Source organism: Octopus bimaculoides, chromosome 10 (assembly GCF_046866305.1).
Source record: "Octopus bimaculoides isolate indiv1 chromosome 10, ASM4686630v1, whole genome shotgun sequence".
In the NCBI taxonomy this organism is placed as follows: domain Eukaryota; kingdom Metazoa; phylum Mollusca; class Cephalopoda; order Octopoda; family Octopodidae; genus Octopus; species Octopus bimaculoides.
Window position 1 is genome coordinate 49,131,194 of NC_142937.1, and position 26,635 is coordinate 49,157,828.

The following is a 26,635-nucleotide window of genomic DNA, read 5'->3' on the forward strand; positions in this document are numbered from 1 at the left end:
CGGGAAAGACACGTTCAACTTCCAGTACCCAGGGCCCTGCCTATGGATCCTATCTAGGTTGATCACGCAGATCACAAATTTGCGGTCTTTTATAGCCGACAACTTTGAACTGTGGACAACCTATGCTACTTCTATCTACTGACCTACAGATTATCCTATATAAATACGATCTGGAAGACCCGGTGCTGTTTACCCATGTCTACATTGCTGCATTCGGGAAATCCAGTTGGTACCTGTCAGCCAATTGGAAACGACTGAGCAGGTTTGTGAGGATTTTGCACCCTTGTCAGCTATCCAAGCGTGTATCCAAAATAGCATTCCAATCGCCTACTAAAACTAAAAAGCAAGATACACCGAGGAAAACCTCCAAAAGTCTAAAAAAATTTGGCTGCCCTGCCCCAGTTGGGGCGTAGACAGCGACTAGTTTGAAAGCACCACTTTCGCTATTGCTCATATCCATGACCACTGACTTACCTTCCGGGTCCAGGAAGATCGTCCGTACTTCGAGGTCCAGGTTTTCCCTGAACAGCATTGCCACCTGCCCCCACTATTCTAGGCCGACTAAGAGATGCGCAAATCTCAAAATCATCGCGTGTGTCGGAAATCCTGACGATTGTCACATCCATAGACCTGAGGTCGCTGAACCCCAGGTCACGAACGTTTATACTACCTACTCTTAAACAACCCATGATGACCGGACAGAAGTTGGAGAAGACACAAAAGGGCGTCTACTTACTCTTCACGTGTCGCTGGAGGTCAGGTGCTCAATGTCCATGAGTTGTTAGGGTTCCTTTGGGAACTCCTTTAAAAGCCTACTCATTGCCTTTACATTAGGGGTTCCCATGTCTTGCGGAAAGCTCTCCCCAATGAGTTTATATGCCTCTATAGGTATTCGCACCAACACCAGTGTTTCTGGGACTTGAAAGGTTCTGATGCAAAAGATCACACCCTCTCTCTCAACATCTTTCCTTCGGGCTAAGAGGTCTACCAATTCTTTATTTGCCCTCCTCACTATCACGAAGTTTGGTGCTTGTGTTGTTCGTAGTTGCTGTTGGGAGTGCTTCCTTTTGGTCGGTTGTTGCATTTGGGGTACTGTTGGTGTGGCAGTTTGTCATTGTGGTGCTAGAGTGGTTAGTAATGCTTTAGGTGTGTCTGTGACAGTTGTGAGTGTGTTTTTTGTTTTGTTTTTAGTGTGTTGATGCGGGCATTTTTTTTTGTTTTGTGATTCCTTTTGGCTTTTTTTTAGCTTTTGGGGTTACCCCTCATTTTCACTGCGTGTATCCTGATAGCAATGTTAGGAGTTTTGGTACTATGTAGTGGTGCCCCGTTCTACTGTTTGCGTAACTTACAATGCCAAAGTTCTTCGTTCTAGGGAGTAGCTGACATGTCACATTGAGACGACCTTCTTTGTGTAGCTTCACTGGATTTCTTCGTGTTCCGTCGTTAATTTTACACTCTGGAGTGACCATAGTTGGAAGCAGTAATTTAAATGGTTGAGAACAAATGTCCTCCAGAGAATCATCATGGTTTTCTGTTCTCTCGTCCTGCAAGTTTTAAGGATCCATTCAGCCAACCATCTACAGTTTATTGCCAACTTGGTGACATGCACCTGGAAAGATGCATCATTATTCATGTCGATGCCCAGGTCGCGCACTGATTTTGATTCAAGATTGCAATCTTTCCAGGGCCAGTATATCTCGCCTACTTTTCATTTAGCTTCGTGTGTTGGTAGTGCAGAACTTGGAATTTTCCAGCATTAAACTGCATGTTGTTTTCCCCAGACCATCTGTTTATTGTGTCTAACTCTTGTTGCAGATGCGCAAATTCTACAGGGTTCTGTATCCTCTGAGAGACTTTTGTATCATCTGCATAGCTAGCAAAGGTGGCTATCTTTGTAACTGAGAGCACCACTGTGAATAGCATTGGCCCCATGAGAGTGCCCTGCGAGATACTACTCATTATTTGCGTTTTCTAAGAGAACAATTTTTTCTTAGTGGTCGGACGATAGGTGGTCTTCTTCTAGCAAAATGGATGTCCACTTAGTGGTCAACCCTCTTATATATATGTAATATAATTTTTCTGAATCTTCAGATTTTTCAATTTGCTAGGCCACTGGTTTTAAATTGATATTGATCAAATTAATATTCAATTTCTGACTCCTATTATATATATATATATATATATATATATATATATATATATATATATATATATATATATATATATATAATATTAGGGACAAAATCCAAAATTACAGGTAAAAACTCAATTAAAATCAATTTATAAAAAATTAAAATTAAATTGAGCTTTATATATAAAATATATATAAAATATATAGTTTTAGGGAAAATAACCAAGTTTCAAGAACTCATCGATGAAAATTCACTATCACATATAGAAAAATTAATAATTAAAAGCACAATAAATGAGTATAATATAAAACAAAGTAAATATCATAAGATAAAGATAATAAAATGACTACACGTGTTTCATAACCAATTTTCAAATAGAAAGGAAATTTAAATCGATTAAAATCGATTGAAATTATCGAAAATAAATTCTATTCAAAAATATAGCTAATCTTCAGCTCGTAAGTAGAACAATAATTAAAATAAATAAATATATATATCAACCAACAATAAGTACCAAATGAATTTATATGAAATACTTATTTTATAAAGATAGAAATATTATTAAAAATATCAAAATATCAAAATAATAAACATTCAATAATCATCCCTTCATCCATTATAATATATGCTAATATGTATATTATATACAAAAACCAGCTAATATAAATTATCATTGTTTTAAATACAATTTGAACGAAGTTTAAGTTTAAAATAATAATGAAGATAAAATTAGTACATATTTAACCGGTTTAATAGTTAAAGCTATACTATTTAAAACTAAAAACGTTTATTTAATTATCATTAAAAATCAATTGAATAATAGAAAAATACAAGAATATTTATTTCTACAAACGTAGAAATAAAAATAAAAGTATGAATGAAAAAATTATGAATGAAAAAATTATGAATTAAAAAATTATGAAAGAAAAAAATTATGAAAGAAAAAAATTATTAAGAAGATTAAACTTTATATATATATACAAAGTTTTAATTTAAAAAACCTTTAACGATATTATAAACAATAAAGACTAATTATTAATCAAATATTATTAATCAAAAATAATCGAAAATATATCAACACTGTTCAAATCGAAGTTCTAATATTATGTTGAAATGAAACTATAACTTCTAAATAATTTAGTGTTAAATAAGTTATCTATTAAAAATAATCTTTAAAGAACCAAATGAATAATATAAAAAACAAGAATGCATATTATTTTCAAATAGTAGAAAATCTTTAGCAAAATAAAAACAGTACTTATCCATATTTTTCCGTAATTCAAACTGAAACTAAGACGTTATCTAATAGCTATAGCGTTTTAAGCAAGAGGTTGCGCGAAAATACTACGTTAAAATAGAGAATAGAATACGAAAACATTTAAAACTAAAAACGTTTATTTAATTATCATTAAAAATCAATTGAATAATAGAAAAATACAAGAATATTTATTTCTACAAACGTAGAAATAAAAATAAAAGTATGAATGAAAAAATTATGAATGAAAAAATTATGAATTAAAAAATTATGAAAGAAAAAAATTATGAAAGAAAAAAATTATTAAGAAGATTAAACTTTATATATATATACAAAGTTTTAATTTAAAAAACCTTTAACGATATTATAAACAATAAAGACTAATTATTAATCAAATATTATTAATCAAAAATAATCGAAAATATATCAACACTGTTCAAATCGAAGTTCTAATATTATGTTGAAATGAAACTATAACTTCTAAATAATTTAGTGTTAAATAAGTTATCTATTAAAAATAATCTTTAAAGAACCAAATGAATAATATAAAAAACAAGAATGCATATTATTTTCAAATAGTAGAAAATCTTTAGCAAAATAAAAACAGTACTTATCCATATTTTTCCGTAATTCAAACTGAAACTAAGACGTTATCTAATAGCTATAGCGTTTTAAGCAAGAGGTTGCGCGAAAATACTACGTTAAAATAGAGAATAGAATACGAAAACATAAATGAAAGAATAATACTTTAAAAAAATGAATGAAAAATTAAAAATTTATATAACAACATAAAAAAACTCAAAAAACTATAGCTATCTTATAAAACATATTAATGAATTTTAAATTCTAATATATAATAAATTAATAATAAGACTAAGAGTCGTAAATTAAATAATATTATGAAATAAGCTAAAATACTACTATTGATTTAGTCTTATAAAAATCGTAGTGTCATTGTAATATAAAACCTTAAACTTCCTAAAATATTAACCTACCAATGAAAATAAAATATAACTACTAGAATAATTAAAGAGGAAATATAAATAAATACCCCAACACGCACCCTTATACATACATACATACATACACGTGTAGTCATTTTATTATCTTTATCTTATGATATTTACTTTGTTTTATATTATACTCATTTATTGTGCTTTTAATTATTAATTTTTCTATATGTGATAGTGGATTTTCATCGACGAGTCCTTGAAACTTGGCTATTTTCCCTAAAACTATATATTATATATATATATATATATATATATATATATATATATTTATATATATATATATATATATATATATATATATATATATATATATATATATATATATATATATAAGAAAAGACAGAAGATGGAATATACGAGAATTTATTATTAATGACGACAATTGTTTCGACACATCTAGCATCGATTCCTCTTGGGTGGGACATTCAACAACTGATTCAGGAGCATCCGGCGGTGCAGATGTATCTTGTCGAGTCATAAAATGACTGTGCCACAATCTAACTTTCCATTTTGTAGAGAGAAAGGCAGCCAGATAGAGGAAATATCTTCATTTATATAGAAGATCAAAAATAAAATCACAGATGGCAAAAAGAGAAATGAACACGCAATCCAACGAGAAAAGTATTAAAAATAACCGTTAACAGATATGGATGTATAAACGCCCTCAGGCTAGCTGCATGGCGCGAGTACACTCGCTCATACAAGCATCTGTAAAAATGTGAGCATACACACACGTGAGGTTTGGTGCACTCATGATTACAAAGCGAGTTAGTTTTCTACTTACTGTTTATAAGAATGGGGTGGTTAAAAGTGAACTTAAGTCATCCATACCTTAAAGTAAATCAAGTTAAGTTAACGGTTACTCAAAATTCATTCTAACTACATTGTGCGAAAGTACATTTATATGCGTAGAGGCATCTCGAGAGTTGTTCAGAAATTCTATTAATTATCTTCTCGTTAGACAGGGATTCCTCGGAGCAGAGACGGCATCTCCTGGAAATTATACTGTACTTCGTTTTACCCTCCTTCAGTTGCTATACAAAATCTGCCAAAGATGTTGAATGTCTTAAAGCTGGCAACATGGTTACGATACCGATTCTTAAATGAATCAGCCGTCTGCCCAATGTAAACATAGGGCCCTCCCCTTGTGTGCACGGTACATTTATATACAAGATTTGTACTCATACAGAGATTCATCAAAGGACATTTTGATATTTCTCTGCATGAGCATTTATCGTATTTATTTGTATATAAGGTAGTCCCGACTCCATTTACTGGCATTGTTACTGTGTTAGCTGTATCATAAGTATTTCTACTACTACGAATTGGTCGAAGCTGGTGCTTATCAATGCTGTTTACATCTTGGTTGGTATTTAGATGCAAACGTTCGCTAGATCCAGTAGGTGGGTTACTAAACCTTTACCGCATTTTGCATAAGACACATGTATAAAAGAAGGTAAGAGATGTAATGCACACCCAGACTAATATGTGCATTGATAATTTAACAATAAAACAGTCGTGTTGGTTTCATGGTAAAGTCGTATAATATCTTGTCATGCAACTCCTTGTTGGTCAAGTCGTTCAAAATGCTTTTCTCGATGGAGATACGAGCCAGTGAAGACAGCCGTTCTTGGGCCATTGTGCTTCTCAGATATGAGCAGATTCAATCAAACGTTGAGAAAATTCTCTCATTAGCGACTGATGTTAAGGGAATGGTCAGCACTAGCTTCATTAGTTTAGTGGATTCCGGCATAGCGGAAGTCAACTCCAATTTATACAGTAATTCTAAAAAGGAGTTGATTGACTTGCACTTTTTGAAATCACTGTCAATATACATATATTTTAGCTCGTTCACTAAGTCAAAAATACAGGGATGCTTGTTTTCTAGAGAGTCCATATATTGCATGAGAAATGAGTTAGCAAACTCTTCAAACTCTAGTGATCCAAAATAATCCATACCCCCGAATGCTAGAAAATCTCTTTCGTAAGGACATTAGAATGTTATCAATTATTTCAAAATAGGTAGTTTTGTAATTGATTTGTTCTCTGACTCTTTTTCTAGGTAGAGGATCGGATTCATCTACCTTTTCAGTGACAGCAGCTGTATCGCGCAGAATGTTTTCATAATGTTCGCCCTTACGATAACCTTCAACACAATGAATGAAGTCATTTAGTTTACTCTGACCGTGCTTTATGCTGAGTAGCTTACACTGTAGAATATCAAAGACTTTTCCAGCATAAGAAAGTATCTTTTGAAAGCAATTGATGAAAAACATGAATGTGAAATCATTCAACTTTGCCAATAAATTGTCTGTTTGACAAAGTTACTTTATCCAACTTTTCACTAGAGCCTAGAATACTTGTGAAGGCATTTTTCAAGTTTTCGTGCAATAGTTTTATAGATGACAGTTCTTCCATCTTGTTTCGCACAGTGATTAAATACTGACATTAAACTGCCTGAAAACAGTTTCCCGCTTGGTACTGGAAAATGTAAATTTATTTAATGCGCGTAAATGAGAAAACAAAAACCCCATTTATACTCCACTCACCTTCTCGGTACTTTTACTCAAGTTTATGCGCATAGCAGTGAATGAAGTGCGCGTGTTTAAATCTTTTATCTTTTGTCTTGCTCTGTATTTCGTTTAGCGTTCTTGCCATTACAGCTGCTCCGTCGTAAGTCTGGCTTACTAATTTATCAGTAGCGTCACTGGAGGAGTTCAACGCAGTTGCGATCACATCAGCCAGTCTTGTAGTATTTTTATCATCACTGACTTCATAGAATCCGAAAAATCGTTCACATGTTTTGTCTTCATATACATATTTTATTATGATCGACAGTTAGACATGCATTGCACAGTCTGTAGTTTCGTCGGCTTGTACAGACATAAACGGAGCTTTATCGATTTCGCTTCTAATTTCATCAGAGATGACATTTCCAATCACTTGTATTAGGTCATTTTGTATTGTGCTTGAGACTCCTGAAAACTGTTTCGACCCCTCTTTAGTAGAAAGACTAGAAGCAAATACGCTGTCGATTTCAGCAAAGCACTGCAATAGTTCACGGCAATTTCCTCTATTAAGGTTGTTACTTCCTTCACCATGTTCACATAAACAACTTGTTTACACGGGTATAACACTGCATTTGCTCACTTTTTGTATTGTATGTTATTATTCAGCAAAGCCATTTTTTGTTGAAATTATTTTGCAAAATAAAAATAAATTTACATTTACCTTTCAAATAATTAACTACATATGCTTATTGTTTCGGGTATTCACAACTTCGTCGCCAATCGTTGTAAACACTGTATTTAAAAGGGGAATTGATTGTCGCCGACTACCTTGTTCGGTACTGGTTTTCCTTGTGTCCATGTCATTTTCACACTGAGCGCTTATGTCTTTTGTAGTGATATCACCTAACATAATACCATTCACCGCATTGCCAACAGGCCATTGGTGGTTTTGACTCATCAGCGCCTGCTAGAGATAGAGACTGTCGGGAAGTGGTCAGGAAGTGGTGGGATTGAATAGTAGGCTTTCCAACGTGTTGTACATGAGAAGGCGTTGGTACAAATGTGTGGTTGTTTGCAGCGTCATACCTGGAGATTTTCAATTTTGCCCAATAATTTAGTTCGTATGTTTACTGTCGATATGTGACTGACAGTAAGCCGCAAATAAAAATCAAGTATTTGAACTAGTCTTCTGTCATAGTTGACAACTTGAACTGTTCGCATTCAAGATTGTCTCTATTTGCATAAAGGATATAATCTTCACCTTCCTGCCTAGCCAGTTTCATGCACCGATATCAAATATTGAACTTCGAAGAACGCTCGTCAAAGACGACACTTGTATGATCTGGTCAAAAGTTAAATCTTTTGCATTCCTGGGCAAAATAAAGTCTTGCGTCTTCTGCTGTGTTAAGAAGTTTCCTCAAAAGTAGCCTCATATCTAATCTTGTTGCCAAATTTGTTATATCTTGCTGAATGGAAAGCTCTTAAGAATTCTTTCTATCAGGCACCTGCCGTCAGTAATTACTCAGGATAGGCAGTTGGTGACGTTTATGTAGTAAAACACGCAAAAAAAGAAAAGAAAAGAAGCGAAACGCATGCGCGCGTCTGAGTTGGAGGCAGAATTACTTCTGCCTTTATAGCGCATAAAGAAAACGTTGTTGTAGGAATGTACGCAGCACATGTACTACAGCAGTGCTATACATAGTTTTAATACTGAAATTGAAAGGCAGGGGCGAATTATGCCTACCTAATCTACAAAAAAATAAGATATTTTGCATTTTATGCATAGTAATCAGAGTAACCTTCATAATTTTACAGAATTAGGTGCATATTTTGCCATAAAATGAAAATGTTACTATCGATCTATTTTATTCAGGGTAGGTACTGCCTACCTTACCTACCCAGGCGGCACGTCCATGCTTTCTATCATAGGTACAAAACTTGAAATTTGGTGGGCGGGGCTTATTTCATTGACTCTGAAAGGATGAAAGGCAAAGTCGACCTCAGCGGAATTTGAACACAGAACGTAAGGACGGATGAAATGCCGATAAGCATTTCGTTCGGCGTGCTAACAATTTTTTCAGCTCACTGCCTTAGGGGTTTCAAATTTTGGCACAAGGCCAGCATCGATTACATTGACCCCGGTGTTCAACTGGTACTTATTTTATCGACCGCGAAAGAATGAAAGGTAAAGTCAATCTCGGTGGAATTTGAACTCAGAACATAAAGACGGACGAAATACAGTAAAGCATTTTGCCAGGCGTGCAAACGATTCTGCCAGCTCACCGCCCAAGTCAAGTAGGAGTATCCAAAATTTTATAAGCAATACAGCAATTTACAAAAGTGAGTGGAGAAACTCTCCTCACAAGAACATATTCTTATTTGTTTATAATAGCATATGCTCTGAATAGTCCACTCAAGATTTTGTATAATTTTTGACTTCCAGTGCAGTAATAATAAAGAACGCTAAATCTGAAACAGTAAACTATTTTTATTCAGCAACAGCCAGTTTTAGTGGTATACTTTCTTTGTTATACTCAGGCCTCTGATCTTCCTGTCAGGTTCGCGCATTAACCGATAGACATCGTTTGTATATTAGGCAGGGTTTCAGTTTCATAATCACATGGAATTTATAAGGAAGTGATTTGACAGAATTGCTAGAAACAGCGATAAAATGTTTTAAAAGCATTTAGCTACGTCGATTTGTGATGTAAGTTCAAATCACATCGAGTTCATATTCACGTTTCATTTTTCCAGGGTTGGTAAAATAAAGTACTTGCCAAGTGCTAGGATCAATAGAATCAACTGCACGTCTCTCTTCAAAAATTATGGCCATGTATGTGTTAGAACTCAGTAGTTGAATTATTTCATCGTTATATAATAAGCTATAAGAAATATTATTTTCAGCATCTCAGTTAATTACTGAAATGTCATCACTTTATGTTATATGAGAAAGCGATTATAAAATCTGTATTGTGGACATCGATTCCCTTTATTTAAAACATATTAGTCAACTCAGCTTGGATAGTAGAACGACCACGTACCTAGTGATATAGAATCCTAAAACGGAATTCAGTATATCTACCTTCCTATTTCTCGGTGAAAATCCAAATTTCATTTAGATTCTCCGACTTGGACAATGTTTACATTGTTAACTATTTCCAAATTGACTGACGATATTCAAGACCTTTCAATATCCGGGTTCCGATTTCTCATTTCTATTGGAAGCAATTTTTAGAAATATCCATTATGGGGAACATTGCTTGATAAATATTTAAATCTTGCTGCCTTAGAATTCCATTCATGCGAATCTCCATAACTTGCGATGACGATGCAATCCATCCTTATTCTTTGACCATTTTATCTTTGGAAATATAAATCTTATTCAGTTATAAACAGTTGATAGGAAATTGAATTCGCTGGCACTGTTGGGGACAACACAGGTAAATTTGTTGGTGCTGGTGTTGGAGTTAATGGTAGTGGCGGTGCTTGTGGCGGAAACGACGTCAGTAATAATTACAGCAGCTTTTACAATGTTGCTGTGGCGGTGTCAGCGATGATAACAATGAAGGTGGTAATAGCGAGGGCACAAGTGGTGACCAAGATAAGGGGTGGGAAATGGTGGTATAAATGATGATAATGATGATGATGACAAAAACGGCAGCGGACATAATGAATCAGGGTTCGTTTCCTTATTAAAAATTTATTCGAAAATAACAAGTGCACCTCTCATGAAGCAGCAGCAGCAGCAACAGCAGAAGAAGAAGAAGAAGAAGAAGAAGAAGAAGAAGAAGAAGAAGAAGAAGAAGAAGAAGAAGAAGAAGAAGAAGAAGAAGAAGAAGAAGAAGAAGAAGAAGAAGAAAACAGTGGTATCAATGGTATTGATTTTGTGTATCTGTCTGGTTGTGCTTGTGACGATTTGCCGCCTGTCAATGGTTACGATATATCGATTTTGGTCAGGATATCTGAAACCTTGTATATGAATCTTAGTATATTCTACAAGACATTGATGATCAGACAATTTAGAATTATTATACTATATTCTACTAGGAGACGCTGAAAAGTCTCTTTTGCAAATCGACATTTAAATATGAAGTAAATTTATTCACTTCAGTTTGACAAACAATTTAGTTATAGGGTAGAATATCGTTGGCACTAAAGCACTGATTATGTTGCTTAGCAGAAAGAATATCTTCTCAGACATAATTTGAAAGAAAATGGAGGTGGAAAAAGATACAAATTATGTAAAAAGAAAATAATAATTGTTATAACGGGTAACTTTCACTTTTGTTTTCTGCACACAGACACATAAAAAGTGACAGTAAGAACTTATAAGCAACAAAACAACGAAGCTTATAAGAGTCAATTTTTATTGTGAAAAATAAAATATATATGTAACCTACTATCTGTATTGAGAGTATATGAGATCATTTTTTACTCATATTTCATTTATGTTAAACCATCAAAAGATTACAATTTATGTGTGCGTATGTGTGTATATGCATTATATGTGTGTGTGTATGTGTTTGTTTGTGTGTGTGTGCGCGCGTGTTTATGTGTGTGTGTGCGTGTGTGTGTGTGAGTGTGTGTGTATGTGCAATCGTTATTTGTGTACCATACCATAGCATATTTGTGTACCATAGCATATATGTTTACGATATAGTTAATTGTTTTATTATGATTTAAGTTATATAAAGTTTAATCTTTCATTCATAATAAAATTTTCATTCCTGTTTTTATATCTATTTACTCTATTCTTTTTTTACGCAATATTTTCACGAGACTTCTTTCAAATAAACGTTTTAGTCTAAAATCTTTTAGTTTAAACTATAGCATCGTTTAGATAAGTGTTACTTCTATCTTTATTAATTTAACCTAAAACTTCGTTTAAATTGTATTTTAAACGAAAGATTCGTTAAAATTTGTTTTTGCATATAATATTTCTGTTCGTTTATATTATTTTTATATTTTTATATTATTTTGATATTTTTAATAATATTTTTCTATCTTAATATAATAAGTATTTTATATACATTCATTTGTTATTTATTGTTGGTTGATATATACATTCTTTTATTATTATTATTATTGTAATTTGACCTGAAGATTAGCTATATTTTTGAATAGAATTCATTTTCGATAGTTTTAATCGATTTAAATATTTTTTCTATTTGAAAATTTGGTTATGAAACACGTGTTGTCGTTTTATTATCATTATCTTATGATATTTACTTCGTATTATATTATACTTATTTATTTTGCTTTTACTTATTAATTTTCTATATGTGACTGCGGATTTTCATCGATGAGTTCATGAACATTGATTCTTTTCTCTAAAACTATATATATATTTGTTGTGTTAATTAGGAAACCATTGGTATGCCGTTAAGTTAAAAGTTTTTAGGAGGTTAGCTTTGAAAGTTGCATTCCCTCGCGATCGGTAAAAATGTGCTTATTTTGGTAGTTTTGACTTATGAAGTCCCTCTAAGCGTGAGGCATTATTGTATAGTAATGCCCTTATATAAATTAAATTATATATTTATGGAAAAAAATGATGGGTTTTTTTTTCCCTATGAGGGTTTTTTTTCACGCTGACTACTTCATAAATTCTTATAAAGATTTTATCCTACTCTTCCCCGCCCAACTTTGAGTCTATCATAACAGCCTCTAATAGACGAAAACTTTCTTCCTATTATCAAAACTTACACCGTAACAACTCTGAATATATGAGCGCTCAACATATACATAGCTCCAATACGGAACACCATACTTTAGACCACAACGAAAAACTAGCTCCAATACGGAACACCATACTTTAGACCACAACGAAAACCTAACCAGAATACTACTACCCCAACTTCCACCACTATTACAGATAGGATAAATCACAACAGCGACAGAAATAGTAATAATAGTGTTAATAAAATAGACCAATCTACCGCCATCTCTAACCTCTCATTAGACAGTATTATCCCCTCCATTCCTGCGAATAATCCCCACAATACACTACCATGTAACTGCCGCCCTGGGACAATCTGCTCTCTACAAACCCGTTGCAGGTCTAACGTAATTTATAAATGCACCGTCCTCAACACTTTACACAATTCTACAACCATATATATTAGGGTCAGCTATAGGTTTTAAACAGCGATACGCTGCGCATCTCAATTCTTCTAGATATGGGAAACACAGTAAATCCACAACACTCGCCAGCCACATACATCATCTCAAAATTAGATATATTCCATACATCTTGTCATGGTCCATAATAGATTCTGGGCTTCCATACCAGGGTCAACATTCAATCTGTAAGTTATGCCTAAAAGAGGCATTCCACATATTAAAACACAACTCTTCAATACTACTAGACCACCGCTTTTCTCATACCTTCAAATTTTACCACAAATCGAAATGCAAGCTAAATCACCACACAGTACATATCCCGAACATCCCTTAGGTAATCTCCAGTAACCCTGTTTGACTTTTCGTTGTCTCCGTTTTTAATTTTTTAACTCTCCAATCTAACTTTTTAATTGTTTAATAATAAATATATAGACATTTATACATATATGCGTGCATGAGTATGGGTGTGTATATATATATATATATATATATATATATATATATATATATATATATATATATATATATATATATATATATATATATAGACACACATTTCAAGGTTAATAATATTCCTCATCAAAGCCGTCACACATCTAAACGCAGAGAGTATATATAAGCCATTATAAATATGCGAACACATAACAAAAAAAAGATATAAACACATATAATAGTGAAATTCCGTGCCCAAATCAAATTCCTATAAAGAATTGCATAAATACATACAGACAAATCAAAAAGTCTCGAGCTGATGAGATGACAGTTCACAATAATCCAAAAGTGAAGTCCTGAAACGAATTCAATAAATACGAAAGATTCTTTCCTTTCATACTTATCTCTTCCTATCCCTCCCCTACTCCTCTCTCATCCCCTTCATAATATCTCGACCACCAACTAACACTCCTTTTGTATTTCCTCTTCCTCTTTCTTTCTTTCTTCTTTCCTCACCTATTCCTTCTGGCCATTCTCCTCATTTTAACATTCTCAAAATTTCATTCACACCACAAGACCCTTTTGAATGAACAGTACATGAAATCTACGTCTCCACCATTTCCATTTGTAATGTCATAATATGAACTCCTATCAGAATTTACATACTATGGACAAGAAGCATTTTTACCACTTCTGCACACCACTTTCCTTAGATAATGGAACTGCAACTATTACATCCTACATATATTTTTATTTTCACTTTTATTCTCTTATTTCCCTTTATTCTCTTACTTCTTACTTCCATCCTTTTCCAAAATAACTCCTTATATTGAACTCTACTATTTCCTTCTATCTAACCATCTCACATCGTCTCTGATGAAGGGATATCCCTAATATCCCTTGTATATATATATATATATATATATATATATATATATATATATATATATATATATATATATATATATATATACATACATAACACAGGATGTGTGCCTTTCTGTGTTTGTCATGCTGTTAAAACTCGAGATCTACCCAACCGATTTTAATGAAATTTTACACCTGCATTACTTAGGGTCCATGGAGTGTCATGGGCCAAAAAAACTGTTCAAATTCTTGCCTAATGCGGGCCCAGTGGCAGATAAATCGCATTTTAAAAGCATTTTCGCAGCGTTAAGGCCCGTAACTTGAAAAGTATATGGTCGTTTTCCTCAAAATTTGCAACAAACATTAATCAGGCTCCTCGAATTGTTGTTGACTAAAAAGAATTTCCGTCGTCGACTATACTCCTCACCCAAAGATACTGATTAATCATATTCGAATATACTGCTCTAGGTTTTATCTATGTGTGCATGCATATATATATATATGTTCTAACGTCCTGTACCCTGATATGCATCTATATACACATGTAGATGTAAGTATGTACATATATGTGTGTATACATGCATATATATTCTTTGTATTATATATATATATATATATATATATATATATATATATATATATATATATATACATGCATACACACATACATACATGCATAATACATACATACATACATACATACATTCATACATATATACATATGTATATAAGTCAAATATAAGGTTTAAGAATTATGTTAGGAAAATACGTGTTAAACACAGTATCGAAACCTCATTTCACGATAAGTCTCAAGTTGTATCTGCGGAGCACGTTCACCACTTATGACTACCAGGCATCATCAGCGATACTTAGGAAACATCGTTGTAACAACTCCAGGAATTCCAGGATGGACGTTGGGTATATATTAAAGATAAATAGAGAAGACGGAATGAACCAACATTTTTTTTTTTATTTTACCACAATTGTTTCATCTTCAAGATGCACTTGTGGGCGTGGAACGATAGAGTAACATCAGATGTCACAGTTGCATAGGCAAGTGACTCTGGAAAGAGATTGTGTAGCGGACAAGATTGAAAAATTTGAATACTTGGCACATTCTTCTTCAGCCAATTCTATCTACTTCTTTAAATTCCACTCGGAAAAGAAAGTGAGGCATGAGAGACAAGTTTGTTGAAAGGCGAAGAATAGTAAACGTAGTACGAGTAAACGTAGTACGAGTAATCTCTGAGCATGTGCTTGAAGGTTGAAAACCGACTGGTGGAAGAGAACTTTCGCCCTTGGTGACCAGGATGATTCACTCTTCGTGAGGCTACTTTGATTAGCCTTAAACAGGTGTCATCACAGCTATTGAGGAATCTTTGCTATTTCCTTTTTTTAAACGTTTCATATCAACCTTCAATATGTTGTTCTTTGTAATGCCCAACTTTTATTTTTGTTCCTTGTGGATAATATGAAAGGACTATAATATCAAAAAGGATTATTATTATTATTCAGTAGTTTTATATCTATCACGTGCTTTCACGGCACTACCGAGCGCAGCTCTGTGTGTTTTGGGTATGTGCTGTGGTTTGTTATGATGCTCTTATTTTCAGTGTATTGAAAGTGTTTTACGTAGGATGTGTGCGGTGCCTCGTAGTGATATTTTCTGCGTGTTATATATACTTGTAAGTCCTGGTGTTTTTGTTATGTATTTGTCTGAATGTTTTCATACCTACTATGATAGGAATGGTTTCTGTTTTCAGGCTCCACATTAGAGTTACCTCTATTTCCATATCTTTGTATTTTTGAAGGTTTCTCCGTTTCTTATTTAAAGAAACATTGTCATCTGTTAGTATTGACACATCGATTAAAAAAAAAGAATTCTTTCTTGGTGATCTCTGACAACTATATTCAGCCTATTGGCCTTAATTTCTCTATCTGTGTGTATTGGCATATCCCAGAGTATGGTTGCTTTCTCATTTTCTGACCTTTTCTGGCATGTGCCCATCTTTTTTCTGTTGTTATATCCATAGTGCTGGCATAACTTCCAGTGTATATAGGTCCCAGCTCTGACGTGTCTATGAATATATTCTTTCTAAGCCAGGACTACGCAGCCAGAGACAATATCTTTTTCACCATCACCACATATTCTGCAGTTACTTGTATTTCTTTTCATTACGTGTTTTTTGGGTGGTTTCTGGCAGGAAGGTTTTGATCTTGTGTTATTATCATCATCATCATTATTATTAAGTTTTTTTTCTTCTTTCTTTAAATTTTCTTCCATTTCTTGCCGAGTGTTTTCCGTACACCTGGGGCAGAGAAACTCATTGTATGCATTCCCAGTTTACACACGCAAATTTACAGGTAAAATATGTATTTAAAAAAAAAAAAAAAAAAAAATCATGAATGGATGTTGTTTTCACAGCGATAACGCTCTTCTCAGTACATGAGTCGTTCCAGTTAACACGATTTTTTGCACTTCCTGTAGGGATGGTAAGCCTGGTATCATTTTCAAATAGGTTTCAGTACCTTTTTTTTTTTATCATTCCTAGAGATCCTACAATCACTGGTACGGTAGTCGCTTTGAGGTGCCACATTTTTTCATTTTCTATTAGCAAGTCTTTATATTTACTGATCTTGTCAAATTCTTTCGACGCTATATTATGATCGCAAGGAATACTCATGTCAATTAATAAACAGTTCTTTGTCTGATCTTTTATAATAATATCCAGTTTATTAGCTTTTATAGTTTTGTCGGTATGTACGGGGAAGTCCCAGAGAATCGATACCTTTTCTCCCTCAATCACAGCTTCAGGATGGTGTTTATACCATTTGTCAGCGGTTTTGATTTTATAATGCCGACATATTGTCCAGTGTAAATACTGGCCGACTCTGTCATGTCTTGCTTTATATTCTACAGGTGCCAAGACTCTACACCCTGAGATTAGGTGGTCTATAGTTTCAATCGCATCGTTACAGAATCGGCAGCTCCATTTTTTTATCACATTGGCTTGGTTGTTCCGGGTTAATAAGCTTTGGTCTTGAGCAGCTAATATGAAACCATCACTCTCTGCTTTTAGCCCTGAGCTTCGTATCCATTGATGTGTGTGTTTCTGGTCGACATCAGCTTGTTTGCTACGAGCCACATACTTGCCATACAGAGGTTTCTGTTCCCATCTGCTAGCTAATTTTTCTTTGCAATTAATTTTATTTTCTTTGCAGCAGCAGTTGGCGTATTTCCTTCAACCTGATCAAGCTGGTGGGTATCTAAGAGATCAGTAGCGAATTTTTTGCTCTCTTTTAGAATAAAGTGAAGTTTTTTCGGTCTTTCATGTTTTTCAACAAGTTTCAGCATCCAATCGTTGGTTGTTTCAAGGTATTTGGCCAATCTGATTGCGGTGGTTTTGTACGTTAGTTCAAGCTGGATCAAGCCTCGACCTCCCTGAGCTCTGGGAAGGTAAAGACGATTCACGCCTGCCTTTGGATGGTTCATCTTATTACAAGTCAGTAGCTTGCGGATTTTTCTATCAATTATTATTATCATCATCATCATCATCATCATCATCATCATCATTATTGAAGGCGGCGAGATGGCAGAAACGTTAGCACGCCGAGCGAAATGCTTAGCGGTATTTCGTCTGCCGTTACGTTCTGAGTTCAAATTCTACCGAGGTCGACTTTGCCTTTCATCCTTTCAGGGTCGATAAAATTTGTACCAGTTACGCACTGGGGTAGATGTAATCGACACATTCTCTCACCAAAACTGCTGCCCTTGTGGTAAAATTTGAAACTATTATTATTATTCAGTAGTCTTATTTCTATAACATGCTTTCCCTACACTATCCAGTGCAGCTCTGTGTGCCTTGAGTGTGCTGTGGTTTGCTGTGATGGTTACTATATTGAAAGTGTTTTACGTAGGATGTGTGCAGTGCCTATTAGTGCTATTTTCTGTATGTTATATATATTTGTTAGTCCTGTTGTTTTTGTTATGTATTTGTCTGAATATTTTTTTATCATATTTTATCATATCTAATGCGCCTATGATAGGAATTGTTTCTGTTTTTAGATTATTATTATTATTATTATTATTATTATTATTATTATTATTATTATTATTATTATTATGTTTTTTTTTCTTCTTTCTTCAAATTTTTTCCCATTTCTCGCCGAGTGTTTTCCGTACACCTAGGGCAGAGAAACGTTGTATGCATTCCCAATTTACACACGCAAATTCATAGGTAAAACATGTATTTAAGAAAAAAAAAAAAAATCATGAATGGATGTTGTTTTCACAGCGATAATGCTCTTCTTAGTACATGAGTCGTTCCAGTTAGCACGATTTTTTGCACCTCCTGTAGAGATGGTAAGCCTGGTATCATTTTCAAATAGATTTCAGTACCTTTTTTTATCATTCCTAGAGATCCTACAATCACTGGTATGGTAGTCGCCTTGAGGTGCCACATTTTTTCATTTTCTATTAGCAAGTCTTTATATTTACTGATCTTGTCAAATTCTTTCGACGCTATATTATGATCGCAAGGAATACTCATGTCAATTAATAAACAGTTCTTTGTCTGATCTTTTATAATAATATCCAGTTTATTAGCTTTTATAGTTTTGTCGGTATGTACGGGGAAGTCCCAGAGAATCGATACCTTTTCTCCCTCAATCACAGCTTCAGGATGGTGTTTATACCATTTGTCAGCGGTTTTGATTTTATAATGCCGACATATTGTCCAGTGTAAATACTGGCCGACTCTGTCATGTCTTGCTTTATATTCTACAGGTGCCAAGACTCTACACCCTGAGATTAGGTGGTCTATAGTTTCAATCGCATCGTTACAGAATCGGCAGCTCCATTTTTTTATCACATTGGCTTGGTTGTTCCGGGTTAATAAGCTTTGGTCTTGAGCAGCTAATATGAAACCATCACTCTCTGCTTTTAGCCCTGAGCTTCGTATCCATTGATGTGTGTGTTTATGGTCGACATCAGCTTGTTTGCTACGAGCCACATACTTGCCATACAGAGGTTTCTGTTCCCATCTGCTAGCTAATTTTTCTTTGCAATTAATTTTATTTTCTTTGCAGCAGCAGTTGGCGTATTTCCTTCAACCTGATCAAGCTGGTGGGTATCTAAGAGATCAGTAGCGAATTTTTTGCTCTCTTTTAGAATAGAGTGAAGTTTTTTCGGTCTTTCATGTTTTTCAACAAGTTTCAGCATCCAATCGTTGGTTGTTTCAAGGTATTTGGCCAATCTGATTGCGGTGGTTTTGTACGTTAGTTCAAGCTGGATCAAGCCTCGACCTCCCTGAGCTCTGGGAAGGTAAAGACGATTCACGCCTACCTTTGGATGGTTCATCTTATTACAAGTCAGTAGCTTGCGGATTTTTCTATCGATTATTATCATCATCATCATCATCATCATCATCATCATCATCATCATCATCATTATTGAAGGCGGCGAGATGGCAGAAACGTTAGCACGCCGAGCGAAATGCTTAGCGGTATTTCGTCTGCCGTTACGTTCTGAGTTCAAATTCTACCGAGGTCGACTTTGCCTTTCATCCTTTCAGGGTCGATAAAATTTGTACCAGTTACGCACTGGGGTAGATGTAATCGACACATTCTCCCACCAAAACTGCTGCCCTTGTGGTAAAATTTGAAACTATTATTATTATTCAGTAGTCTTATTTCTATAACATGCTTTCACTACATTATCCAGTGCAGCTCTGTGTGCCTTGAGTGTGCTGTGGTTTGCTGTGATGGTTACTATATTGAAAGTGTTTTACGTAGGATGTGTGCAGTGCCTATTAGTGCTATTTTCTGTATGTTATATATATTTGTTAGTCCTGTTGTTTTTGTTATGTATTTGTCTGAATATTTTTTTATCATATTTTATCATATCTAATGCGCCTATGATAGGAATTGTTTCTGTTTTTAGATTATTATTATTATTATTATTATTATTATTATTATTATTATTATTATTATTATGTTTTTTTTTCTTCTTTCTTCAAATTTTTCCCATTTCTCGCCGAGTGTTTTCCGTACACCTAGGGCAGAGAAACGTTGTATGCATTCCCAATTTACACACGCAAATTCATAGGTAAAACATGTATTTAAGAAAAAAAAAAAAATCATGAATGGATGTTGTTTTCACAGCGATAATGCTCTTCTTAGTACATGAGTCGTTCCAGTTAGCACGATTTTTTGCACCTCCTGTAGAGATGGTAAGCCTGGTATCATTTTCAAATAGATTTCAGTACCTTTTTTTATCATTCCTAGAGATCCTACAATCACTGGTATGGTAGTCGCCTTGAGGTGCCACATTTTTTCATTTTCTATTAGCAAGTCTTTATATTTACTGATCTTGTCAAATTCTTTCGCCGCTATATTATGATCAGAGGGAATACTCATGTCAATTAATAAACACGTCTTCTTTGTCTGATCTTTTATGATAATATCCGGTTTATTAGCTTTTATAGTTTTGTCGGTATGTACGGGGAAGTCCCAGAGAATCGATACATTTTCACCCTCAGTCACAACTTCAGGATGGTGTTTATACCATTTGTCAGCGCTTTTGATTTTATAATGCTGACATATTGTCCAGTGTAAATACTGGTCAACTCTGTCATGTCTTGCTTTATATTCTACAGGTGCTAACACTCTACACCCTGAGATTAGGTGGTCTAGAGTTTCAATCTCATGGTTACAGAATCGGCATTTTGGGTCAGCTCCATTTTTTATCACATTGGCCTGGTAGTTCCGGGTTAATAAGCTTTGGTCTTGAGCAGCTAATATGAAACCTTCACTCTCTGTTTTTAGCCCTGAGCTTTGTAACCATTGGTGCGTGCGTTTCTGGTCGACATCACCTTGTTTGCTACGAGCCACATACTTGCCATGCAGAGGTTTCTGTTCCCATCTGCTAGCTAATTTTTCATGTGCTTTTGTCTTTGCAATTAATTTTATTTTCTTTGCAGCAGCAGATGGCGTATTTCCTTCAACCTGATCAAGCTGGTGGGTATCTAAGAGTTCGGTAGCGAATTTTTTGCTCTCTTTCAGAATAGAGTGAAGTCTTTTCGGTCTTTCATGTTTTTCAACAAGTTTCAGCATCCAATCGTTGGTTGTTTCAAGGTATTTGGCCAATCTGATTGCGGTGGTTTTGTACGTAAGTTCAAGCTGGATCAAGCCTCGACCTCCCTGAGCTCTGGGGAGGTAAAGACGATCCACGTCTGCCTTTGGATGGTGCATCTTATTACAAGTCAGTAGCTTGCGGATTTTTCTATCAATTCTGACTATTTCACTGGTATTCCAGTTAAGCACATTGAAGCTATAAAGAACAACTGGGACTGCTAAGGAATTTATGGCTAACACCTTATTATAAGCATTCAGCTCAGACTTCAGAACTGCTCGAACTCTTCTATAACATTCCTTCCTAACCTTCTCTTTCATGCTTGCATGCTGGATACCAGAGCCTTCATTTATTCCTAGGTATTTATATGTTTGTTCCTGCTCAAGTTCTTTTATTACTGTTTCGACATCTAATTCTATTGAACTTGACTTTACTAGTTACCCTTTCTTAAAAGTGGCTTTGGCACACTTTTCAAGGCCAAACTCCACCCCGATATCATCACTGAATCCTTTCACAGTATGTAATAGTCCCTGAAGCTCTTCATCATCTTTGCCATATAGCTTTAAATCATCCATATAAAATAGATGGCTTATTTTCTTGTTGTCAATTTTGTAGCCATACCATGTTCTTTTCAGTTCACCTGAGAGTGGTATTAGTGCTATGCAGAAAATTAGTGGTGAAAGTGAGTCACCCTGGAAAATGCTACAGTTTATGCTAATATTGTTTGAGTGCAATACTCCATTACAATGATATAATTGCAGCTTCGTGTTCCATAGGGACATGTTATACTTTAAAAAATCTGAAATCACAGGAGAAATTTTGAAAATGTCCAGCGATTTCAGAATCCACGAATGTGGTATGCTGTCAAAGGCTTTTTTATAATCAATCCATGAAGAGCTGAGATTTCTGCGCTTGTTATGGCAGTTCTCAAGGATCATGCGATTAATTAAGAGCTGATCTTTGCATCCGTATGAGCCTCGTCTGCATCCTTTTTGTTCAGTGGGAAAGAGGTTATTCTCTTCCGTAAACGAATATGTTTTCTCCACTAGAATAGATGTCAAAATCTTATAGGTAGTAGACAAACATGTTATAGGCCGGTAGTTTTTTGGATCTTTGGTTTCGTTATTTTTCGGGAGGAGGTAAGTAATACCATTTGCCATCCAATGGGGAGTTTTTTCTGGGTCTTTCATAATACTATTAAATAGTATTACTAAGATTTTGTGTGCGGACGAGAGTGATGAGAGCCAGAAATTTGGTACTCTATCAGTACCAGGGGATTTCCACTTATGAGCCTTCGTTAGTGCCCTCCTTAGGTCAGCGACTGAGATGTCTTCCCATACCTGTTCTTGTAGATTTTTGTAGGCATCTTGGGTGCGTTTGATCCAGTCTGCATTTTCATTGTATGGTTTCTCATCACTCCAGATCCCTTTCCAGAAGTTTTCAACTTCTTCCATTGGGGGTGGGTTTTCAATGGTTATTTTTTCTTTCCCTATGTCCCTGTAAAATGATTTAGCATTGGATTTGAACATCTTATTTTGCCTGTAGAATCTGATTCTTTTCTCAAATCTGCGTATTCTCTGAGCCTTCGCTTGAACTTTCTGTTTCAGTGTTTCATTCGCTGACATTAGTTCTTCTCTTGTTGAGAGTCCATATTTCCTCACGATCTTCCTGCTTTTTCTTGATTTTATATCATTTCCAGAGAAATAGCTCAGTTAATATTGATATCTCCCTTCGCAACGATTCAATCTCAGTTTCAATTCTACTCCTCCAGTTTGATTTTCTTTTCGAATTTGGTATTGTTGGTTTTTTTGGTGTTAAACAGCGTTTTTCAATTACCTTAGCAACAGAGTAGATAATTTCATTTAACTTATTAAGATCGGGTTTTAGTTGTTGTATGATCTCTTGTGTAACACAGTTGCCAATTTTTATTTGTGTTTTATGTTGGTGTGCATTTGGGAGTTTATGGAGTGGTTCCCTATCATTCATATTTGTATGCCTTACAACTGCAAGCTCATTCAGAACTTCCTGCTTCATTTCAGTGATAGATTTTCTGTGTTGTTCAGCAAATATGTGGTCTTCAAATTCTGTTTCGGCATCATTTTCTTGGCTGTTTTCCCTAGGGTCATTATATTCTCCTTTTTCTTCGGGCTCTTGAGTGGTTTCGGCAGATGGTCGCCTTTCAGTCAATGCTTGTGGTCCAACGTTCCTCTCCTCTGCTTCATTATTTCTTTCCTGACTTATATTTAGGTCATTCTCTACCGCTTTTTTAATAGAGGTCAATTCTGCATCTGTGAGTCTGGTATTTCTGAGGATATCTCTTCTAACATCTGCTAATCTGTTTTCGTCTAGATTTGGTCTGCTAGCTGGATTCCGGCTCCTCCAAATTCTGTAGGAGTTTGCGGTGTGTTTCTCTTGGGTTGGCCTACTTAATGCAAAGTAATAAGCGTATATTACTTCTTTATATTCTTCCCGGTTCCATTTAATTCTTTTACATTTTTGATTTTGTGGTTGTTGTAGTGGTGAACTTTGGGGGCTTAATTTGGGACAAATCCCGTCTAAGTGACCTTCCATGTTCGTATTCGGGGAAGATATTCTGCCATTTGAAAATTTTTCGTCGTCAGGCTGACAGATTCCTGACTGGTGCGCTTCCATTATAACCATTGGACAAGCGATTTGGTGTACTGTTTGAATTTTTTTTTTTTTTAAGTAAAGTTAAATTATAATTAAAGTTTAATTTTTAAATTTTTTTTTTAAAAATTTTATTTTACAAATATATTCATCATTAGCAGCAGCAGCATCACCACCACCACCAGTAGTTGTAGTAGTAGCAACAACATCACTATCAGCAGCAGCAGTGGTAACAGCATATCAGCAGTACCAGTGGCAGTAGTAGCAGCAGCAGCGGTGGCAGCAGCAGTAGTAACAGCAACAGCAGCAGTGGTAGTAATATCAGTAGTAGTGACAGCAGCAGCAGTGGTAGCAGCAGCAGCAGAGGTAGCAGCAGCAGCGCAGTAGTGGTAGCAGCAGCAGTAGTAGTAGTGGCAGCAGTAGCAGCAACAGCAGTAGTAGTAGCAGTAATAGCAGCACCAGTAGTAGTAGTAAGAGCGGCTCATGTATTTTTTTTCTCCCTTTTTTGAGTGGAATGGGATCGGATCGGTCAAAAAGAGTTCAAATGTTTACTACTACTAGCAGCAAACAATAGCAACAGTGACCTTGACCTTAAGAAAAATTAAGGACGGGCCGACTTACTCTGTTCTGTATTATTTGTGAATAGAGAAGTTGTGTTCGACCAGAGAGAATTTATTATTATTGTTCCACGTGCATTTCTGTTATTGCACATTTCGTCTAGTCAAGGAGAAAATAAAGATAATATTGTAGAAATTAATGTTGACTTTTCTAGAGATGTTCTTTTGTATGTCCAGTTAGAGAAAACAGTTGTGTTTTTGCAATAAAAAAAGATGTTTACATTTCTGAATACTCGGGGAGGAAAGAAAAAACAAGAAGAGTCAAATTTTCACAGAAAGTTTTAAGATTCACCGAAGATGGTCTTTTGTATGTCCACACAGAGAAAACTAATGTTTTTAGAATTAAAAAAAAAATGTATGTTTACTTTTTTACTTTTTCGGATACTCAAGGAGAGACGAAAGGATGAGTGTTCACAACAGTGGTGGATATCAAAGTTTGTGTGTTTTAAAACTGTAGATATGTAAATTTCTTAACTTATTTTGAAGGGAATTTTAGATACTCACAGGATATGTATATATTGTGTTGTATATATTGTATATATTGTATTGTATATATATATAAGGATGAGTGTTCACAACAGTTGTGGATATCGTAGTTTGTGTGTTTGAAAACTGTATACATGTAAATTTCTTAACTTATTTTGAAGGGAATTTTAAATACTCACAGGATATTGTATATATTCCAGTCTTTCAGAGTTATTCTATTTTTTTGTTCGCCGTTGTCCAGTTGGGTCATATTAGTGTTTCTATGGCTTTCAGCTACTGAAAGGTCAGAGCAGCGAGAAACACGTCCAGCCGCTGTCAAGGCTGGCATAGAAAGACCTTTGCCACTATCCTAAAGGTGAACAGAGTAAAAGAAAAAAACTGGTTGGGCATGGAAATGCATCTCCTTGTTCAGATTGAACAAAATAGCATAAATACCATACCCGACGCCATAAACCTGCCGGATGGCAGTAGAATACACATTGCAGTAGAGGGGCGCAGACCAAAGTGCTACCTCTGCAGCAGTGAAAAACACCTAAAAAGAGACTGCCCCATCTACGAGCAAAGAATGGAGGCAGACAAAAACAGAAAATTGCAGCAACAACAAGAACAACCAAAAGCCTCCACACCACCAGCACCATCACCACCAACACCATCACCACCAGCACCATCACCACCAACACCATCACCACCAACACCATCACCACCAGCACCACGAAAAGCGACACCACCATCTCCAGCCATCACCAAACCAACACCAACACCAAGAACCTCCACACCAAAAAAGATAACAGAACCAGCAACAACAGAAATTGTAAAAGAATCTTCACCAGATCCGACAAACATTCCCCTTCCAGATCAGATCAGCTCGGATTGTGCGAGCACTGATAGTGAAAAAGGGAAGTGGCACACCGTACCACCAACAAAAAAAACGAAAAAGAAAGACAAAAGAAACAATTGACAAAGAGGGGAGGCGCGAAAAAGGTGAGCTTTCCAACATCATCGGCAACAACAACACACACTCACAACAAATAGCAACACCTTCTCCACCGCAAACACCAGCACACACACACACCACAAACGTAACAGCCATCAACACAAAAAATGAACACTTATTAGACTTCTTAAAAAACAGTACAAATGCAAACACCACACATTTCATTATACCCCTACACAACGCACCACCAGCACACATACTCACACTAAAAATAACCCAAGAAAACTATAATAAAATAAAAGAAAAGTTTCCGAATGATGTTGGGTCACTAGGGAGAAGCTTCTCCCAAAGCCTTTATCGGAATTTAGTGGAAACACCCACACGAAAACATAGGGGAGCCACCCCACCAGAAAACAGTAAGTAGAGCCTTTTCTCCTCTAATACTTCCCTTTTTAAAAAAACATGGTAATTCTCAGAATCGGAAGCATAAATGTGAGAGGCCTCGGGTC